This window comes from Pongo abelii, chromosome 16, assembly GCF_028885655.2.
Source record: "Pongo abelii isolate AG06213 chromosome 16, NHGRI_mPonAbe1-v2.0_pri, whole genome shotgun sequence".
NCBI classification, from domain to species: domain Eukaryota; kingdom Metazoa; phylum Chordata; class Mammalia; order Primates; family Hominidae; genus Pongo; species Pongo abelii.
In genome coordinates, this window is record NC_072001.2 from 55436665 (window position 1) to 55451293 (window position 14629).

The window sequence follows — 14629 nt, forward strand, 5'->3', positions numbered from 1 at the left end:
ATATAACACACATTTGATCAGAAATGTCTATGTTTACCTTAAACATACAAATATGAGTGAAATAATAAAATGGTTGTGATTTGCCTTAAAATCTTTCAGAAGAAGAAAATGTTGGGAAAAAGAAGAAATGAAGCAAATGTGCAGAAGGCTGTTATTTGTTGAAGCTGCATGCTTGGGGGGATTTGTTTTACTCTTCTCCTTTGTGAATGTTTTGAAAACTTTTCAAAATAAAAAGTTTAAAAAGCTAAACTAAAAAGTATAAACAACACGTAATAACAAATAATATTTAACAATTTCTCTTTCTTAAAACTTAAAACTCTCTGGGGAAAGATGAGATAAATCAGTAACAACTGCCCATGGGAGGAGGCATTATAGCAAGATTTCCACAGCAAGCAGTTGTCAATAGCATAACTAAATTTAGAATCTTAACTTGTCTTCTACGTGGCGTGTACATGCATCATTAGACCAAAGTGTAAAAGTGAAACTGCAGAGAATGAAGATAAACCTTCGTTATATCACATAGAAAAATTAACTCAAAATGGACCAAAGACCTAAATGTTAAGAGCTAAAACTGTAAGACTCTGAGAAGAAAACACAGGAGGAAAACTTCATGATATTGAATTTGGCATTGATTTCTTGGAGCTGACACCAGGAGCACAAGCAATAAAAGAAAAAAGTAAATAAATTTAAAACCTCTCTGTATCAGCTGGGCGCGGTGGCTCACACCTGTAATCCCGGCACTTTGGGAGGCCGGGGCGGGCGGATCACGAGGTCAGGAGATCAAGACCATCCTGATTAACACAGTGAAACCCCGTCTCTACTAAAAATACAAAAAATTAGCCGGGCATGGTGGCATGCACCTGTAGTCCCAGCTACTCGGGAGGCGGAGGCAGGAGAACTGCTTGAACCCGGGAGGCAGAGGTTGCAGTGAGCCGAGATCGCGCCAGGGCACTCCAGCCTGGTGACAGAGCGAGACTCTGTCAGAAAAAAAAAAAAAAAAAAAACCTCTGTGCATCAAAGGGCACAATCAACAGAGTGAAAAGGAAACCCACATAATGAAAGAAAATATTTGCAAATCATATATCTGATAAAAGATTCATACCCAGAATATATAAAGAATTCTACAACTCAGCTGTGCATGGTGGCTCACACCTGTAACCTCAGCACTTTGGGAGGCCGACGCAGGAGGACTGCTTGAGCCCAGGAGTTCAAGACTAGCCTAGGCAACATAGTGAGACCTGTCTCTAAGTAAATTTAAAACAAAAATAAAAGAATTCTACAGCTGAACAGCAACAACAATGAACAACCTGATTTTAAAATGAGCAAAGACTTTGAATAGACATTTCTCCAAACAAGATACACAAATGGCCAATAGGCACATGAAAAGATGCTGAACATCATTAATCATTAGGGAAATGCAAATCAAGCCTACAATGAGATACCATTTCACTCCTATTAGAATGCCTACTATCAAAAAACTAGAAAATAACAAGAGTTGGACAGGATGTGGAGAAATTAGAACGTTTGTGCCCTGGAGAAATTAGAACCTCTGCGCCCTGGTAATGTAAAATGCTGCAGCCAGTACGGAAAACAGTATGGTGGTTCCTCAAAAAATTAAATATATAATTCCTATATAATCCAGGAATCCCACTTCTGGTTATATCTCCAAAAGATTTGAAAGCAAGGTCTCAAAGAGATGCTTGTACACCCATGTTCACAGCAGCATTCTTCACAATAGCCAAAGGATGGAAGCAACCCATGTCCATCAACGGATGAATAGATAAAAATGTGGTATATTTATGCAAAGGAATATTATTTGGCCTCAAAAGGGAAGGAAATTCTGAAAGATGTCACAACATGGATGAACCTTGAGGACATTACGCCATATGAAATAAGCCAGTCACGAAAAGACAAATACTATATGATTCCACTTATATAGCGTACCTAAAGTAGTCAAATTCATAGGGAGAGAAAGTAGAATAATGGTTGCCAGGGACTAGAGAGAGTGGGGAATAGGTAGTTATTATTTAATGGGTACAGAGATATAGTTTTGCAAGATGAAGAGTTTTGGAGATTGGTTGTACAACAATGTTATTGTTGTTGTTGTTGTTATTGTTGTTGTTTGAGACAGGGTCTCATTCTGTCGCCAAGGCTGGAGTGCAGTGGTATGATGATCACAGCTCACTACAGCCTCAAACTCCTGGGCTCAAGCAATCCTCCCACCTCAGCCTCCCAAGTAGCTATAACTATAGGTGCAGCCACCACATCCAGCTAATTTGTTTATTTTTTGTATAGACGGGGTCTCACTATGTTACCTAAGCTGGTCTTGAACTCCTGCGCTGAAGGGATCCTCCTGCCCCAGACTCTCAAAGTGCTGGGATTATAGGTGTGAGCACCATGCCTGGCCTGGCTGTACAACAATATGAATGTACTTAACACTACTGACCTGTACACTTACACATGGTTAAGATGGTTAACTTACGTTATGTGTATTTTACAATTTAATTTTTTTAAATTTAAGTATACATTTACCTTCTAAATGTTTATTAAATGCCCAACCATCCAGCTGTTTCAAAAAAGGCACATCTCCAAAGATGACCTATGATAACTACATTGGGCCTTGGCTGTTGGATTATTCCTACCAAGTTGAATTAAGAGGGACTTAAGTAACTCATTAATTAGAACTTCATTACTAAGGTACTGAAGGATTTCATCGCATAGAAAATTAATGCATGTGGGGTCTATAATTTTTAGTAGGGCTCTGATGTTTTCTATTAATATTTTGTTTTTATAGAGTCTTTAAAAAATAAGAAAACCCCACATTTCCACCTATATCATAGTATCTGGTCACAATGACACTGTACCAACTCTAGATAATTAAAGCCAGCTTTTGCTCAGAGATCACTGCCAGGGTTACCTCCTGAAAAGCAAGTAATGAACACTAAGCCATGTATTTTTTATTGGATTCTCTAAAGTAACATGAGTCAGGCTCCAAGTGTCAGAAGATCTGTCTCATGCTAACAAAAACAAAGATATTTACTGTTTAATCCCCTTTTATCCAAATACATCAATGTTCTTGGCAAACATTAATCAAATGGAAATTAAGGCATATCCTCAGGATATATGAAGGCATTGGGCTTTCAAAAACTCACACAAGAAGCATCTAGATCCAACTACTAATTTACAAAGCAACACATTGAACTACACCATGGCAACATAATTAGCAAAAACTAGACTGCAGGAAACTATGCAGGAAAAATGATCCAGTTTTTTCAACAAAATAAATTTCAATGAAAAAAGAAAAGAAAAAGAGATAGAGTAGGAACCTATAGCTTGAGACTTACAATAAGTGTCAACCAGTTGCAATATCTGAACCTTGATTAGAACAAAGTAGAAAAAAGAATATGACATCTATGAGACAATAGGAAATGCAAACACTGGCTTGATATTTGATAATATTAAGGAATTATAAACATTTTTAGGTGTCACAATGGTTTTGTGGTCATACATAGATATATAGATTTTTTTAAGTGCTTATGTTAGAGATAATCTGTCAGGGATCCCCAGACCACACCCAGGTTTGGTGATTTGGTAGGAGGGTTCACAGGACTCAGCATATAACTGTACTCGTGGCCAAGATTTATTACAGCAAAAAGACACAGAGCAAACTCAGCAAAAGTAAAAGGTGCATGAGATAATGTTTAGAGGAAACAAATACAGGTTTCAAAGAGCCCTCTCCCAGTGGAGTCACACAGGATGGGCTTAATTCCCCCAGCGGCTAGTTACAATAATGCTGTCTACCAGAGAGGCTCATTAAGGACACATTGCTCAGTTTTTACTGAGGAGAGGTTACATAGGCACACTCTGTATAGCACTTACTAAGATTCCAGACTCCCAGAAGGAAAGCAAGTATTCACCATAAACCATGTAGTTTGCACACTACACTACTACTACACAGTACTACACAGTACTACTACACAGTACTACACAGTACACTACTACTAGTTAGGGTGGTTGAGAACCCTCCCAAAATCCAAGTTCCCAGATGCTCGCCAAGGGCCAACCTTGTAAACAGGCCTTCCAAAGGATAGCAGTCAGGCCTGCTATGCTCTTTTCTGCACAGATACACAGTGGAATATCTGGGATGAATTAACAGTATGTCTGGGACTTGCTTCAAAATAACATGGAAAGGCATAAGTGGGTGAGGATATAGCTGACATAAGATTGGCCAGGAGTTGATACTGTTGAAGTTGGGGCCCGGGTACATGGGAATTTATTGTACTGTTCTTTCTACTTTAGTATATATGTTAGAGTTTCCCATAATAAAAAGTTTTGGTAGTTTTTAAACATAGGAGAAAACTCAGCGATAGTGCTTAGGCTATGAGTCAACAGAGCCTATAGGCTGGTAGGGATGAGAAACAGAGTTTATAGAACCCTTAGTCTATCACCAAGGCCTGAGGGAAGAAAGGTTGGTGCAGGCCATATGTGAAAAAGGCTTTCGATCGGGACTCTCAAGAGTTAGTTAACATGTTTTGGAAGATAGAGATAGAAAAGGTAGCCTTTTGTCCAAGAAAAACTAAATCTCAGAGCCGGAAGTTTGAGAGTAATTTAATTATAGCCACAGATTAAGTGGCTAGCAAATGATCTTAAACAATCTATGGAGCATTGCAAATGAGATGTATTATACTTTGAATCATTAATTCCAGAGCTATAAAATAAATATGTAGCCACTCTTTCCCATAGCACATTAACAAAGAATGGAGAATGTTTCTTCCATTTCAAAAATTTATTACTGAAGCTGGGCGTGGTGGCTCACACCTGTAATCTCAGCACTTTGAGAGGTCGAGGCAGGCAGATCACTTGAGGTCAGGAGTTTGAGACTAGCCTGGCCAACACGGTGAAACCCCGTTCTACTAAAAATACAAAAATCAGCTGGGCATGGTGGCGGGCCCCTCTAATCCCAGCTACTCGGGAGGCTGAGGCAAGAGAATCAATCCCTTAAGGCTGGGAGGCAGAGGCTGCAGTGAGCCAAGATCGTGCCACTGCACTCCAGTCTGGGTGACAGAGCGAGACTCAGTCTCAAAAAAAAAGAAAAAAAATGTGTTCTTTAGCACTGATACTTGCTTATACAATAATATTATACTCCAGAAGACATTAGGCTCAGTGTGTCTAAAACCTTGACAACAAGGTCCACACACTAGAAATACTGTGCATTCTGAGTTACTGTTACACAGCCTCCATAGACAAGAATTGAAGGAAGTGAGGGAAATATAGGAAAAGTATATTCTTTATCTGAAAGTATAATCTGTATTCAATAATAAATTATCTGAAACACAAATATTATGAAACCATATTTTATCTTGTATCATATAAGAGTAGAAAAAAACAACTAAAAGCCCAAGAGCAAACTACCAGCATAGCAAGCTTCACTGCCTAGCCCCTTGCTCCAACACCCCACAATCTGAGGTGTTGACCTGTAATAGACAAAAAAGAATGAGGCAGGGAGGACCAGAGCAAATCAGCAATACAGAGTCAAACATCTTCCCTATATCATATGAAGGAAATACATGTTTATCACTGAATGGTGTCATCTTTGATCTCCAAACAAAAAGCATTAATGACTCATCATCAAAACATTCCCTATTACTAAGGATGGCTTTTCACTAATCCACCCATAATCTGTTATCCAATATGAACAAAAATATAAGATGAAATCTCTGGCTGGGGACCAGAACAAAGCCCACAGATGTACAAGGGACCAAGGGTCTTCTTGGTTCTGTGCTAACACCCACAGATCTTTCTTGCCAATGGAAATCATTTAGTATTGGGTTACAAATATACCATAGTATTTAGGCACAGAGGTCCTTCGAAATAACATTATGATTAAATAAAAGATCTAATGTTATTTCTTGTTTTTTGTTTTGTTTTGTTTTTTGTTTTTTGTTTTTAATGGAGTTTTGCTCTATCGCCCAGTCAGGAGTGCAGTGGCACCATTTCAGCTCACTGCATCCTCCCGCTCCCAGCTTCAAGAGATTCTCCTGACTCAGCCTCCCGAGTAGCTGGGACTTCAGGCACACACCACCACGTCTGGCTAATTTTTGTATTTTTAGTAGACATAGGTTTTTGCCAAGATGGCCAGCCTAATCTCAAACTCCTGACCCCAGGTGATCCACCCACTTCAGCCTCCCAAAGTGCTGGGAATACAGGCATGAGCCACTGTGCCTGGCCTTTCTTGTTATCTATTATCCTAGGTGCCAAGCTATGGGCAAGTGTTAAGGATTCCGCTGAATTTATCTACCTGAGCACTTCAATACATAAGCAAGAACAACTATTGCATAAACTTTACAATAAATGTTAAAGGTTGACAATAACATAATTCTCAACAATGTCCTATTTGCAAATTAATTTTCCTTCTACTATCTACAAGTTTCAGTGGTAGCTAGCATTCATTCTTGAGATATATGATATATATATCCATATTTTTTGACATACATCAAAATATATTTAAGCCTAAAATACTAAAAAAATTAAATTGACTTTAAATGGCCAAAATTCAACTATCCAAAGCAAACCTAAGTGTCCAGTAACGAATGGATAATGAAAATGTACTATACATATACACAATAGAATACTACAAATCAGCCTTAGAAGGAAGTCTTGTCATTTGGGACAATGAATGAACCCGGAGGACATTATGTTAAGTGAAATAAGCTAGTCACAGAAAGATAAATACTGCATGATAACTCTTATATGTGGATTGTAAAAAAAGTCAAAGTCATAGAAGCAGAGAGCGAAATGGAGATTACCAGAGGCTGAGGGTCAGGAACATTGAGGAACTACTGGCCAAAAAACACAAAATTTCGGTTATACAGGAAGAATAAGTTTCAGAGATCTATTGTACTTCATGATAATCATGGTTAATAACAATATATTGTATATCTGAATATTGTTGACGGTAGATTTTGTGTTCTCATCACAAAAGAAAGTGAGGTAATGCATATGTTAAACAGCTTGATTTAGCTATTCCATAGTGTATACATATATCAAAACATCATATTGTAAGCCACAAATATATACAGTATTTACTTGTCAATTAAAATAAGTAAATAGATAAATAGAAGTTTAAGAAGCAAAAATGGACTCTGAGTGGTCAAAAGAGAAGGCATAAAGTCTTTGCATGCATTAAAGCTTTTCTTGGGAGAGAATCCCTTGTTTTCATTCAAAAACTCTACCTCTAGTCTTATTTTATAATTTTATCTGTTATACAGTTTCCAAGTTCATCTGAGTTTAAGTTAGAAAATTCATGTTTTCCTCAGGGTGGGGAACATCACATCCCAGGGCCTGGCGTGGGGTGGGAGGCAGGGGGAGGGATAGCATTAGGAGAAAAACCTAATGTAAATGATGAGTTAATGGGTGCAGCAAACCAACATGGCACATGTGTAACAAACCTGCACATTGTGCACATGTACCCTAGAACTTAAAGTATAATTTTTTTAAAAAAAGAGAAATTAAAAAAAAAAGAAAATTAATATTGTCCTAAGTAGCATAAACTGGCCTGAGCTAAGTTAAGGCAGGCAAAGAGGATTATAAGGATATAGGTCCCTTCATGAAGCCCAAGAACAGGAACAGTGCTTCAGACAGGACTGGAAGCAGGGCTTAGATGGCTCATCATCCCTCTCGGTTTCTCATCTCTGCTCATTTGTGTATATCTGCCCCCTGTGCTTTCTAGACCACAAGGCTGGTAAAAGATGCCCACTGCATAGCTCCTGAGCTTCAAGTTTACAGGTGTAACTACAGAAAGTAAGCTTCCTCCCCTGGAAACGTCCCAGGAAATGGACACGGAATGACTAGGTTGCCACTCCTGGTCCAGTCTCTTGTGGCTGAGGTGAGAGAGGAAGTTGAGTTATAAAATGGCTGGGGATTAAAGAAGGTTCTTACAATCTAGGAAGACCCTCCAAAGAGTATTCACTATGGAAGAAAAGCTGTGAAAATACAGGGATCTAGAGGAGCTTTGAAAATATAACAAAAAGCAAGGGTTTACGACCTTATCATGAAGGACGCAGGCCCTCCAAATATTTTGACTTGAGGTATATGGGCAAATATCCCATAACACCTTAGTAGACTATGAGGGCTTCATTGTACTATTGGACTGTTGATGACTCATCACTCAGAAAAGTTTAAGTTCTATTCAATATACAATTTGAGAAGAATGCAATGCCTCCCTCAGTCAACCCCACGAGGTGCTGTGAAACTGGAATGCCCTTCCTTCAGGGTAGTCCTGAGTTGGCACAATGGGGATGGGCCTTTACTAAACCTGTGCAACAACCAGTCAGTCACTGGATATAGGCTGCCCTGCAAGAGGGTGTGATCTTAGGTGAAACAGCTTTTCTTTTTCAGACAGAGCCATCTTGCTCTGTCACCCAGGCTGCACTGCAGTGACACAATCACGACTCACTGCAACTTCCACCTCTCAGGCTCAAGCGATTCTCCCACCTCAGCCTTCTGAGTAGCTGGGACTACAGGCATGTACCACCACGCCCGGCTAATTTTTGTATTTTTAGTAGAGATGAGGTTTTGCCATGTGGCCTAGGCTGGTCTCAAACTCCCGAGATCAAGGGATCCACCCACCTCAGCCTCCCAAAGTGTTGGGATTACAGGTGTGGGCCACTGCACCCAGCCCGAGAAAAAAATGTTAAAAGCAGCTGGCAGCAGATGGAATGAGGAGTCAGGATGGCAAGTCTCAACAAATTTCAAAAAATATACGCAGATAATAGAGTATGTTCATTGTTCACAGTGAAATTATGCTAGAAGTTGAGAGCAGATGTCCTGAAATAGCTTAAATAAATAAAATTTAAATATTTAAAAGAAGAAATTGGCCGGGTGCAGTGGCTCACACCTGTAATCCTAGTGCTTTGGAAGGCTGAGGCGGGCAGATTGCCTGAGCTCAGGAGTTCGTGACCAGCCTGGGCAACATGGTGAAACACATACTGAAATACAAAAAATTAGCCAGGCGTGGCAGCGTGCACCTGTAGTCCCAGCTACTCGGGAGGCTGACGCAGGAGAATCGCTTGAACCCAGGAGGTGGAGGTTGCAGTGAGCCAAGATCATGTCACTGCACTCCAGCCTGGGCAACAGAGTGAAACTCTGTCTCAAAAAAAAAAAAAAAAAAAAAAGAAGCAGAAGAAGAAATTGAGGGTGGAAGGATAACTTAAAAACTGCCAAATTTTTGGAAATAAAGCAATTTCTTCATGAAATGATTCACAGAAAAACTATCAAGGGAAATTAATAAATGAAAAATAATAAAAATTCAACATATCAAAACCTGAGGAATATAGCCAAAGTGTTGCTTCCAGGGAAATTTACATCCTTAAATCATATATTAGAAGCAAAGAAAGGCTGAAAAGCAATGTCTGAGCATTCATCCCAAGAAGCTAGAAAAAGAATAGCAAATTAAACTCAAAGAAAGTAGAAATAAGAAAACAACAAAAACACATAATCAGCAAACTAGAAAATAATTGTACAATAAAGAAAAATCAACAAAACCAAAAATTAATTATTTAAGAAGACTAATAAAATTATAAACACTAGTTTGTACAGATATAATCTATGTAAACAATTCCCTATTGCTGGACATCTACGTTATCTCCACTTGGATACACTATTCCACAGCACTGACAAAATCATCCTTCCAATATTCATTCATGCTGATTTCCTGAAAATAAATCTTAAAATTATGACTGTTACCTCAAAGGGTGTGAAAAATTCTAAGGCTTCTGATACATATATTGTGCTAAACTGCCCTATAGAAAGATTGAACCAATTTTACTCCCACTAGCAGTTTATGATAGTGTTCATTTCCCTAAGAAATAAGTGTGATTTTAAAAAATATTTATTAATTCGTTTGGTTAAAAAAATACCTCTTCATTTTAATTTGCATTTCTTACATTACTAATGAGTTGAACACTTTCTCAACGTTTACAGGCTAAGTTTCTTTTGTGAATTGCCTTAGTGTTTTCTATTCTTCTATTAAGGTGTTAGTCTTTCTCACAGATTTTATTACTTTTTATATATTGATATTGAGTCCTGAACCAAAGAATTAAAAATATTTTCCTGTTCTGTCAGATTGCCTATTAATGTCCTTTCGAACATGTTGTTGTTGTAGAGAGCTTGCAACTGTATATTCTTGTCAATTTTTTCCTTTATGGTTTGCCTTCATTTGATGTTTAGAAGTACCAACCCCATACCAAGATTATTATGTGAATACTCACCCATATTAACCCCTAATGGAATAGCAGTGGTAAAGACTTGATGAATTTCTACAAATGTCTTGCTGGCTCAGGAATGTAGTCAGGAATTCCATAAAGCATATCAAATGTAAGATATCATTTAAGATTTTTAAAAACTAGAGCTACTACTAGATTCTAGGCTTTGTGGGGCAGAGCCAAGGCAAGGCAAAATTGTGATGTGACTGAAATTGCTTTTAGTGGCCCAAAGTATCTCCTTTTTTCTTTGCCCTTTTACTCCTGAAGCAGCTTTTCCTCCATCCCCAGTTCTAGCTACCTATTTCATTCTCAGTGAAGGAAGGACTGATACTTGTTTACCATAAGACATTAAAGATATTTAAGCTTTTAAAATAACAACTTGCAAAGAGGATGGCCAAGAAAAGTTTAGAAGATTCTGAAGCATTAATGGATTTTTTTTATTATTATTTTTAATTGTGGTAAAATACACATATTTACAATCTTAATCATTTTTAAGTATACACTTCAGTGGTGGTATTAAATACATTTGCTTTGTTGTGTAACCATCACCACCGTCTGTCCACAGAACTTTTTCACCTTCCAAAAGCGAAACTCCATATCCATTAAATGAACGCCCATTTTCCCCTTCACTCAGCCACTAGGAGCAACTATGCTACTTTCTGTCTCTACAGATTGTACTACTTTAGGTACTTCATGTAAGTAGAATCACACAGTATGTGTCTTTTGTGACTGGCTTATTTCACATGGCATAATGTCCTCAAGGTTATTCATGTTGAGGCATCTCTCAGAATTTCCTTCCTTTTTGAGGCTGAATAATGTTCCATTGTATAAACATACCACATTTTGTTTATCCATTCATCCACCAGTGGACACTGGGTTGCTTCCATCCTTTGGCCATTGTGAATAATGCTACTGTGAACACAGATGTACAAGTACCTCTTTGAGACCTTGCTTTGAATTCTTTTGGGTATATACCCAGAAGTGAGATTGCTGGATATTATGGTAATTATAAGTTTAATTTTTTTAGGGGGCCAGGCACAGTAGGTCACATCTGTAACCCCAGTGCTTTGGGAGAACAAGGCAGGGGGATCGCTTGGGTGATCAGAGGATTTTGAGGGTTACAGTGAGCTACAATCACCCCTCTGCACCTCAGCGTAGGTGACAGAGGGATACTCTGTCTCTTAAAAATAAAAAATAAAATTAATAAAAATTTGAGGAACTGACATACTGTTTTCCATAGTGGCTGCATTTTACATTACCACCACCCGTGCACAAGAGTTCCAATTTCTCCACATCCTCTTCAATACTTGTTTTTTGTTTTGTTTTGTGTGATAATAGGCATGAAATGATATTTCATTGCTACAAATGATTGTAGGCTAGATTTGCATTTCCCTAATGATTAATGATGTTCAGCATCTTTTCATGTGCTTATTAGCCATTTGTATATATTCTTGGAGAAATGTCTATTCAAATCCTTTGCCCATTTTTTTTTTTTTGAGATGGAGTTTTGCTCTTTTTACCCAAGCTGGAGTGCAATAGCACGATCTCAGCTCACTGCAACCTCTGCCCCTCGGGTTCAAGTGATTCTCCTGCCTCAGCCTCCTGAGTAGCTGGGATTACAGGCGTGCGCCACCATGCCCAGCTAATTTTTTGTATTTTTAGTAGAAACGGGGTTTCACCATGTTAGCTAGGCCGGTCTCAAACTCCTGACCTCAGGTGATCCGCCCGCCTCAGCCTCCCAAAGTGCTGGGATTACAGGTGTGAGCCACCATGCCTGGCCCCTTTGCCCATTTTTCAACAGGGAGTTTAATAGGGTTGTTTGGTTGTTTGTCGTTGAGTTGTAGAAATTCTTTATGGATTTTCTTTTATTTGTAGCCTTTCTTAGTACCCTCCAAATCAGTTCATTCAGGTAGCTTTCTCCTTTTCTCTCCCTTCTCTCAAAAAACATTCTTCTTAGTTCATGCCTAATCCAAGAGGCTAATCCCAACACCAAAAAATGGATCAGGAGTGAGGCATTTCAATTCTAAAAGCATCAAACAATGCTTTAAATATACTATAAAATACATTTAAATAGTTTGTATTGTGTGTATACACAAAATCAGAAAACTTTTTTTTTTTTGAGATGGAGTCTTGCTCTGTCGCCCAGGGTGGAGTGCAGTGGCAAGATCTTGGCTCGCTGCAAGCTCCGCCTCCCAGGTTCATGCCATTCTCCTGCCTCAGCCTCCCGAGTAGCTGGGACTACAGGCGCCCCCCACCATGCCCAGCTAATTTTTTTTGTATTTTTAGTAGAGATGGGGTTTTACCTTGTTAGCCAGGATGGTCTCCATCTCCTGACCTCATGATCCACCCGCCTCGGCCTCCCAAAGCGCTGGGATTACAGGCATGAGCCACCGCGCCCAGCCAGAAAATGTTTTATTTAACTCAAAAATGTCTCTTTGAAATACCTTCGGCCAGGTGTGGTGGCTCATGCCTGTTATCCCAGCATTTTGGGAGGCCAAGGAGGGAGGATTGCTTGAGTCCCAGGGCTCAAGACCAGCCTAGGCAACATAGTGAGGCTCCATTTCTACAAAAAAATACAAAAATTAGCTAGGCGTGGTAGTGTGTCGGTAGTTCCAGCTGCTTGGGAGACTGAGGTGGGAGAATTGCTTTAGCCCAGGAGTTCAAGCCTGCAGTGAGGTATGATTGTGCCACTGTACTTCAGCCTGGATGACAGAACGAATCCCTGGCTCCAAATAATAAAAATAAAAATAAGATAAAATTGAAAAAGAAATATATTTGTTTATACTACTTGAAAAAAGAAAATATTTGTTTTTTTCTGATTATAAAAGAATGTATGTTGATTATAACAATTCAGATATTACATAATTGAATAAAGTATTAATAGAAAATGAAAATCTCCCAAAACCCTCTTGCCCACAGAAAAAAATATTTTAAGCAGTCTAAACAGTCTAGTATAAACTTCCATAACATAGGCATACACACAGACACACACACACATACATATACTACACATACACACACACACACACACACACACACACACACACACACACTGTATTTTACTTTTCTCTATTTAACAATATATTCTGGACATTTATCCATATTAATATGAGATGCTATTATCTTTTTTAAATAGTGGTCAAGATAGTATTTACATATATAAACTAATATTAAATTTTTGTTTGGGAGGCCAAAGTTGGCAGATCACCTGAGGTCAGGAGTTCCAGACCAGCCAGGCCAGTGAAACCTCATCTCTACTAAAAATATAAAAATTATCCAGGCATGGCGGCGCACACCTGTAATTCCAACTACTCAGGAGGCTGAAGCAGGAGAATTGCTTGAACCTGGGAGTCAGAGGTTGCAGTGAGCCAAGATCACACCACTGCACTCCAGCCTGTGCAACAGAGTGAGACTCCATCCCAATACATATATACATACATACATACATACACACATACATTTTTGAAATTCACAAAACCTAAGACAAAATGGATTCTAATTAGATCAGAAGCACTTCAGGGTCTAACACTGAACAATAGAGAGTAGAGATAAAATATAAAATAAAGCTCGTAATTATTCTGTATCATTTGTACATAAGATCTAAATATTTAATAGTGCTGTAATTGCAGACTTGCCATATTTACCTATAGTGCATTTACAAACTCTCTCACTCCAAACCAGAAATAATATAACCTCTGACCATGCCACATCTATAGAAGTGTCTGATCAGTAAGGCCAGCCATTTCCAAAACTTTTAGTAAGAGAACAGAGAGGATACCAACCTAGTTGACAAATGTAAAAGGCAGATGAACATATACAGGGGTTGGCAAGTGTCAGCCTCCATTTAAAGTAATCAATTCTCTCATTGTGCCATTAGCAAATAACATTTTGGTTGATTTCTTCAGTTACACAAAGAATTAGTGTCTTCCTTTATGATTAAGGAAACAGAGATTGCCTTGTAAGTCTCAGCAAACGACACAAATTTAAGTACAAGTTGAAATCCTGTCATTTGGAGCAACATGGATAGAACCAGAGGTCATTATGTTAAGTGAAATAAGCCAGGCACAGAAAGACAAATATCACATGTTCTTATTCATATGTGAGAGCTAAAAAAGTAGGTCTTATGAAGACAAGAGAGTAGACTGGTGGATACCAGAGGCCAGGCAAGGTAGCAGGGAGGCGGAGATAAAGAGAGGTTGATTAATGGGTACAAATATTAATATACAGTTTGATAGAAGAAATAAGATCTAGTGTTCAACAGATCAGTGGGATAACTACAGGTTACAATAATCTATTGTATACTTCAAAATAGCTAACAGACTAATTTGAATGTTTCTAGCATAAAGAAAAAACAAATAGGGAAGGTG

General features: G+C 38.5%; 1 protein-coding gene across 4 annotated transcripts in view; it reads right to left on the reverse strand.

Moving 5' to 3' along the window:
- The window catches only part of MYO5A (myosin VA), a 222693-nt gene that overhangs the window by 181384 nt on the left and 26680 nt on the right, over window positions 1-14629 (reverse strand). The gene's annotated exons all lie outside the window — the stretch shown is intronic.